This window comes from Sinocyclocheilus grahami, unplaced genomic scaffold, assembly GCF_001515645.1.
Source record: "Sinocyclocheilus grahami isolate Dianchi unplaced genomic scaffold, SAMN03320097.WGS_v1.1 scaffold958.1, whole genome shotgun sequence".
NCBI lineage: Eukaryota > Metazoa > Chordata > Actinopteri > Cypriniformes > Cyprinidae > Sinocyclocheilus > Sinocyclocheilus grahami.
Window position 1 is genome coordinate 63,548 of NW_015506137.1, and position 8,605 is coordinate 72,152.

The following is an 8,605-nucleotide window of genomic DNA, read 5'->3' on the forward strand; positions in this document are numbered from 1 at the left end:
TTACTGTCCAGCATACTGTCCAGTAGCAATTTATAATCATTTCTGTTAGAATTACTGTTTTAAGTATCTTTACTGGCCTAGTTTACGATGTTAAAGCAGTGTTTGAGTCTCACCAGCAGATGTCAGTGTTTCTGTTCCAGCTGAAAAAAGACTCAGTTCATTCCTCAAACTCCAGATCAGGCAGAGCTGCTGAATCCAACCCGATCTCATGAAAGTGCAGTATAAATAGTACGCCAAATAAAAACAAAAACTCGTGGTATTGATACACAAAATGGACTTTGGCGTGTATATGATACGCGATGGGTAGGTTTAGGGTTGTGGGGTAGATGCGTATCATATGCACGCCAAACACATGCGTATCATATGCACGCCAAAGTCCATTTCGCGTATCAATATTACGAGTTTTCGTTTTTATTTGGCGTACTATTTATACGCACTTTCATGAGACCGGGCTCATTTATCTAACTAAGCCCCACGTGTGAGATCTAGAGCTATCTTCGTTGCTGGATAAACACTAATGTCTCGAGTAACACAAAGCGTTCCCCTGTCTCTGTCCCAGGTGAGTTCAACCCTCCCTGCCTTCAGACAATGGGAGGAGGCTGGAAAAAAGCCAACAAAACAAAGTCTCTAGAGTTCATTACGCGATTTATTGCATTGGCGATACAGGCTTTTTGATCGTGTATTCCTTGGGAATCAAAAACATGACTTTAAAGTTATTATTGTTCGAGCTATTTCTTTAAGGTCAGTGTTTGTTTTTTTTCGATTTTAAATATTTAAAGTGAAAGCGAAAGATGCAATCTTTTCATATTTGAACACCGACGTCTTCACACGGAAGATTTGTGCTTGAACAGAACCAGCATGACCTTCGGTCCGCATTAGAATCAATAGAAATAGGCTACGATTCAAATATTATCAGTGGCGTCCTCAAGTGAAGAATTTGAGAAGTTCACCATTAGAGAGCTGAAGAGACGAGCAGAAAGTTTCTTTTAGCCTTCACATTTAATGAGTTTGAAATAAAAAGGTGCATTTTTATCTAGGTAATCTGTGTAAGTTTGGGTAACTTTAAGTAGCTGTTCAGAGTGAAAACTTTATCATCGCTTGAGTTTTTTTAATCAGAAGATTGTTCCTCGAGCAGCAGCAGAATGGCCTTTCAGGTCCGCGTCAGGGTTAATAAAAATGAGGTTAAAGTATTATCAGTGGCGTCCTCAAGTGAAGAATTTGAGCAGTGCACCATTAGAGATCTGAAGAGAAGAGCATTAAGTTTCTTTCCTTCAGTAAACGGTAGGTTGAGAGTTTCTTTAAGCCTTCACATTTCATGAATTTGAAATATAAAATTTACATTTTATTGAATTAGTCTTTGTATGTTTGGGTTTGATTTTCTTGTCAGATCCAAACACACTGAGAGTGATTTTTTATCAAAATGAGCTTGAAGACGATCAGACATTTAAACGTCTGTGCTGATAATCATGCTCAGGATGCCTTGTGAAGGAGAAGGTATGACTCTTTAACAATTTTCTTTACAACTTTTTTATTAATTTGGGTATTGTAGGCGTATATTTCTTCATCTGTTTACATGAACACTTGGGTCTCATACATTTTGTAATGTACTTAATTTCAGTCGCCATCAAATATTTTCTAAATCATTTCATGTAACTGTAACATATAGGTGTAAATGTATTTATCTATTGCTTGCTCTCCATTTAAGCATAACAAATATGATATTTACAAAAGAACACTTTACAAAAGTATATTTTTCTAAAAACGGCATATTATATTTTTTTAGAGGATAATTTTTCCATGTAGCCTATTTGATAATATTTCAGAAAAACAGCCCTTGTTAATGTCTATAACTGGTCACTGCCTTGGTTCACATATTTTAAAGGCTTGTTTCAGTGTCTGGTATCAGTTTAACTCTCTCTCATTCTTCTATTCCCTGTGAATGTAGGTCCACCTAAATCTACAGGAAACAAATCTTTTGGGAAAGTCACTGAAACCGTGGGGTTATTAGGTGTGTATTATGTCCAAATACATGAGTTGAATGCATACAGCCAAACTGAATGTTTAGTGCTTTAGTTTATGCCAAAGTCAGTATGAACGTACCTGGCAGGGGAGACACCATGATCAAGAATCATCTATGATTTCTGAGAGATGTGCAGAAATACCTGCATGGCAGATTTCATTTGTGCTCATTTTATTAAGAGTTTACACCAGTTTACTTTACACACTCATTGCGTAGTGATTTTAGAGGTTTATGTATAACATCGTGTTATCCCCTGGCTCACCTGTTATCCAGCAAACACGAGGGGCACATCCCTAACCACAGATGAAGAACTCCACTAGTAATTTGTACCTAAAAAGTCCATACTGGTACCTTACATTAATACCTGAAGTGTACATGTTAGTATCTAAAAGGTACAAAAGTGCAACTTTTGAAAAGGTTCCACCACAGTGAGCTTTTGTACCTTATTTCCTGAGAGTGTATACAACTTGCTAAGTATATCAGACAGAGCAGATGTGAGTGTCCAGCTGTTTCTTGAATGTTGTGATGGTCTCTTCAGATCGGTTGAGGCTTGGCAGCTCATTTGCCCAGAGTGGAGCAGAGAAGGGGAAGATTCAAGAAAGCGACTCAGTGTCTCAATATAAAGGAGCAACCAAACCCTGTTCAGACACTGACCGTGAGTGGCGAGAGGAGTTTATTTATGTGTTTGTATTTTTACATAAATACAGTTTAGTTATGAACTAACCAAGTAATACAATCTTGTAACTGCAGCTTTTTAAGTCTCTTCTTCTACTGAGATCTCTTTCAGCTTATTACGGTCCTTATTCTCCTTCCTTTTTACTTCTATTATTTTCCATTTTTACTTGTACTGTTTTTTTACTTAAGCAGTCATTGACTAAACTTCCTATCTTTTATGATTCTGCTTGCATCTAATCTGGTGTGTGCCGTGAAATAAAGAAAGATATTTGGGATTATAACAACGTGATTGTAAATTATCATCTTTTAACATAATGTCCTGATTTAATGTAATTTCAATATTTGCATAACGATTTTTATGAACTAATCATTTTTTTAAAAACTTCACAGTGTATGGCTTTAGTAAAAATTGGAGTGAACGTAGTGATGCTTCCGCGAGGGTCAGGAGAGAAGAGAAGAAAGGAAAAGACAAATATGATCAGCCTCCAGCAGAAGCTTCATCTGTGCAACCCGACGCAGACCTGCAGTTTCTGCAAAGTCTGCTGCCTGCCCTCAAGAGAATGGATCTCAGACGCAGAGAGTTTGCTAAAACTGCAATACAACAGCTCGTGTTTCAAATAGAGTTTAACCGTGAGTTGATTTCTGTTCTTGTTATTTGTACTGTTACATGAAATTGATCCTTGAGGTTATAAGATAACTGCACCTCCTTTCAGAAAGCAAAACTTTATATCTGTTGTCATTTTGCTTCTCCAGAAAATGTATATTGATTTAAAAATGTTTGGATATTTGTACTGGAAAACAACACTAAAAAAAAGTTTTCTTCCTCAGTATTTCTAAGTGCTTTTGTTCTATGATCATACTTTAGTTTTATCTTTAGATAAAGAGCTAGACAGAACGTGGATGAACATACTGTAAAAGACATTAACACAAATTAAACAAATTTCATGTAATGCATTTAAAAATTTGATTTTGAGTTATAACTGATGTCTTTATCTTTCTCTCTTTCTCTCTTAAGCACAATATGAGGGAATGCGCAGGACTAATTCAAAGGAAGACTTACCTCCCAAAATGTAGATATATTAGACTCACTTGGAGTTGATATTTCACATATTACTGGTCAAAGGAAGAATCAGGATATTGACTAGAGACAGAAACACTGAGAAGGATAGAAGCATCTGCTAATCGACTAAAAGAAAGAGTCCTTGTAGAAGGGACTGCTTTTTCACAGCACATTGACTTTATTTAATAACGTTTATGGAAGACCGGAAACCGAATAAAGACTAACTGGATAAAGAAAGCGCCCCTGAACAGGACTCGGGAGTACTGTTGCACAATAGTCCTGGCCACTGAAAATGTCATTACAGAAATGATTATTGTCTGTCTATGATATTTGTGGAGCCTATAGAAACAGTGACTCGCTTCCAATGGAAGTGTGTAGTTTAACCTTTACAGTAACCTTTCATTTGTGTCCAGAGTCTGTATAAATAATGTATATATGCTTTTTTTTTTTAGATTTTCAAATTTTTTTGGTATAGCTGCAAACTGAATGTTGAGTGATCATATGTACAGAATTAAAGAGCACACAATATGATGCTTATTTAATATTTCTATGACAAAATCAAAAAGCATAATGTCAGAATAAAAATATTTTCATTTAAAAGTGAAATTACATGAGAATGCACATTACAGAAAATCATATGATGTTCACTGCATTTGTATGTGACTAAAGATGACTAAATACTTTTGGTGTAAGTCACTTTTCTTGTTTTTAATCAACTGAAGAGATTTAAGAAATGCATTCATTTAAATTAAGAAATGTGTAAAACAAGGCTGCACATTGGACATTTTTGCTTATGTACGAAAAATTCCCAAACAAAATTAAATAAAACGTAATTCACTGATGTACTAGTTTCACCTTTATGGTAACAAATTATATCTTTTAACTGAAAGGAACTGACTGGAAGAATTAAGGTGTTTTCCTATATGAAGATATAAACTATTCCAAAAGTTTTGAGTTTTTACACATTGGAAAATTAATGAATCAATGTTTCATCCTCAATCCCACAAAACGAGCACGAACTGTCAACATCTATATATGTTGTCACTGTATCATTCACAGGGTTTATTTTAAGAAGGTTCTTGAAATGAACTTCTTTTATCTTATTGGGAACGCAGTACTTGTGAGGTAACAACCAGACTTCTTTCCTATTAACTCAATAAGAGATGCCCAGTAAAATATGATTTTAGGAACATTATGTTTTTGTTTAGTTTTTTGCTCTGGAGAATCTGTCACATATGCTTATTATTACATGTTTTTATATTGGTATATTTGTAATATATATCATATTTAATATTTGTATATTTTGTGAAATATACAGTGGAGATCAAAATTAGAGAACAACAGAAAATGTCAGGGTCACTGCTTAGTCCTATTTGAAGTCATGCTAACAGGAGTAAGGGCAGTTTGTTAAGCATATTTCATAAATTAATTGTATTCTGAAGCACAGTGTAAACAACTTCAATGAGATATCTGAAAAATAACTCTGATCAAATTAGCAAACAAGAGCAGCAAGGTGACTGCAGACCTTCACCCCAGTCTTGCAATGTTGCAATGAAAGTCAAGATCTTGGTCTGGTTTCAGATGATCACAGAAAGACCAAGATCTGATCATCTTCCTCGCCTAATAATTGAACCAGATCAGTATATTTGAAGTTCTGTGAGGGGACACAGACAAACAGATGGACACATTATCTAGTTACAATACCCTTAAAACATTAGATCTCTTAGAAATGTAATGCGCTAATTCAACAATCATCAATGAGTTGACTTAAACTGAAAAATGGACTGTTTATTATTGTCATACAACTATGCCAATAAGTGCAAAATAATATAATGCAATTTAAAAGTGTAAAACTGTACAGTATTATGGAAAGAAATATGTGCAGTGTGCTGAAGAATGTGTGTCCTGTCATCCCTGTTTCTCTGATCAATCCTGTTACTATGACGTCAATCCTTTTACTGTCATTGATTTAATAAAAATTTTAAAACAATTATATTTGATACAGCCTTCCAGGTTTTTCCATTGTAACTTTTGGACAAAGCCCTTTTTTAAATAGCTTTCTTGTAAAAATATATATTTTTCTTAATTGACATGTGGTCACCCTCCAAAATTAGGATGTTCTTGGTCATCTGAATGACAAATATAAAAATATATTTTTTAAAAATCCCAAATGTAAAACAATCCCAGTAAAAAGAGGGACTAAAATGCTGCTCATGTGCAAACTATCACATAGTTCTAATTAAACTATAATATCTAGCAACGCTTGTGTCGGTAACAGGATTGACAAAAATACCAAAACATGAGGTAGATAAATAGTCATAAAATAATAAATTACATAGCCTGAGATGGCACAATACAATTTCTTGTCTTTTTAAGGTGTCTTCATTTCATGGATATTTAAAAATGTTGATTCAACATATATTTGTAATTTTTTTCCAAGTGGACAAGGCACCGATTTCGTGGAATGACCCTCCTGTCGAAGGGTTTCAGTCACTTTAGAACAGCCCACCATCTTGTAATGTCAGTGAACACTGGAAATTTAGGCTGCCCGTTAAATAGGGTTTGTCATATAATTAAGGAAATTAGCACCAGGTGCCAGATTAACACCAATAACTTGGAGGTATATGAAAGTGTTCTCTAATTTTGATCAGAGTTCTTTTTCAAATATCTCATTTAAGTTTTTTACACTGTGCTTCAGAATATATGTAACTCATGAAATATGCTTAATAAACGTTGCTTTTACTCCTGTTAGGATAACTTCAAATAGGACTAAGCAGTGACCTCAAAATTTAGTAGGTTGTTCTCTAATTTTGATCTCCTCCTTAATAGTGAACAACTCACTCTCACTGATAGAATTAGCGCTGGCCAATTACTGCTGTAATATTTAAACCAACAGTAGTAAAAATGTGTAACATAAATTGGTAATTGCATGAATGTTAATGAAGCACTCTGAATCATATGTGTGTTTGAATTGTGATCTACACTTAAATTGAAAGCAGAAAGTGTCTGATTTCAAACTCCTCCTCTACTGTAAATCTCACACCATTAACTACCTGAAAGTGAAGGTAAAACAGACAGAGGCGAGGAGAAAAGTCCCAGAAACAGTTTAAGCTCAACAACATTTATTTTTTACGCTTGAGTGTGTTGAATGTCTGAAACTCAAGTGTTTGTTTATCCTGCTGGGGTTTTAAAGAAACATTTACAGCGGTGGGAATGAATCTGCAGCTTTCAGACGGTAAATACGATTTGTTCATTTAAAAATGTAGGTAGGCTTATTCAATTTAATTTTTCTAATAAAACCATAATAGCCTAGCCTATACATGTAATGGCTGATGATTGCCAAACCGAATCATATAATAGCTTTAAAAATAAATAAACGTGGTTAGACTAAATGTTAGAACACGGTGACACTGTTTCTAATCTCACAGGTTCCTGATGAGTGAAAAGTGAACTTTGCGCCTCTTCCTCACAGGAAAGATTTAAAGGTGAGAGCGGCTAATATTACTATTTAAATATAAGGTTTGAATTGTTGTAGGTTTGGACAGTAAAGTGTCTTTTGTCCACACTGACATGAGTGTACCTAAACGTGCTTCTAGCAATTTATATGGTTGGGCAAAGTTCACATCTGAAGATCTGGCTCCATTTCAATTCATGATTGTGAATTTAAATCGGCCACAACAATCAGGAATAATTTACTGTACTAAACTGAAATTCATCGGCAAATGCAATGTAGAAAATAAATGGTTCTTCCACCTTTCACAACAATAGCCTACATTTATTAAATATAAAGAAGTATTTTTGTTTGTTTGCTTTTGTTTTGGTTGTATATGAGTCAAATCCATTTAGCTGTTGTATGTAAAGCAAAAAAATAAAAATAAAAATCAAATCTGTTCAATCAGTAACTGCTGTGTGTTTTGGTGTGTTTAGTATGGATACAGTGGGAGTGAATGTGATTGAGACAGCAGCTCTAGGAAGACCCTTCCAGCTGGGGATGCTGTATGACTGCAGGAAAGATGCTCTCATACCAGGTACAACACTAACACTACTAAAGTTTACCTTCAGTTATCCATTCTATTACATCACTAAGAAATTATAATTTAACGAATTACTCCAATCAATGATGCTGAACCCAGTTATGTGCTCAGAGCATGCAAGTGCAAAAGATTTGTTATTTCACTTGCAACAGTAAATAAATGCATCATATGCTGATAATTCTGCATATAGTCTTAATGTATTGTAAGTTTGCTGTAAGTGGGCGAAAACCAATAACAGATAAACAGATGAAAAATAAATGATGAGGATAGAGACAATTTGAAACAACGAATTAACAAACAGAGCTCAATGATTAACACATACATATGACTTAAATAAACACAAAATGTAACATACAGTACATCAACATACCTCGCTCCGCTTGCCAAGGATACTAAGTTGAAATTAAGCAGAAACAAAGCATCTTCCAGTATAAAACTCAATTTTATTTTTGTGCACTTGAACCGATCTGACTACTTTGCGTTACCCCCTTCTGCATAAGGCATGTGACACAACTAAATAATGACGTGTTAAATAATGACTCTACTGTATTAAACCCTTCTTATTTCTATCACAGGAATCACACTGTGGGATCCAGAAAAGCTCAAGGAGAGCATACGAACCCATCCCCAAATTAACACTGATTTCAAAGTCTCTGCTTCAGACTCCATTGAGGACAAATCCAGCTTACTGAACATCGACGGCTCTCTGAAACTCAGTCTTTTAGGTGGACTGGTCAATGTGACAGGAGCAGCCAAATATCTCAACGACACCAAGAAGTATTTCAGACAGCAGAGACTGACGCTGCATTATCACTC

At 34.9% G+C, this 8,605-nt stretch overlaps 1 pseudogene; it reads left to right on the forward strand.

Moving 5' to 3' along the window:
- The first annotated feature begins 6,848 nt into the window (after positions 1–6,848).
- LOC107564737 (verrucotoxin subunit beta-like) overlaps positions 6,849–8,605 on the forward strand; it is an 8,973-nt pseudogene continuing 7,216 nt past the window's right edge.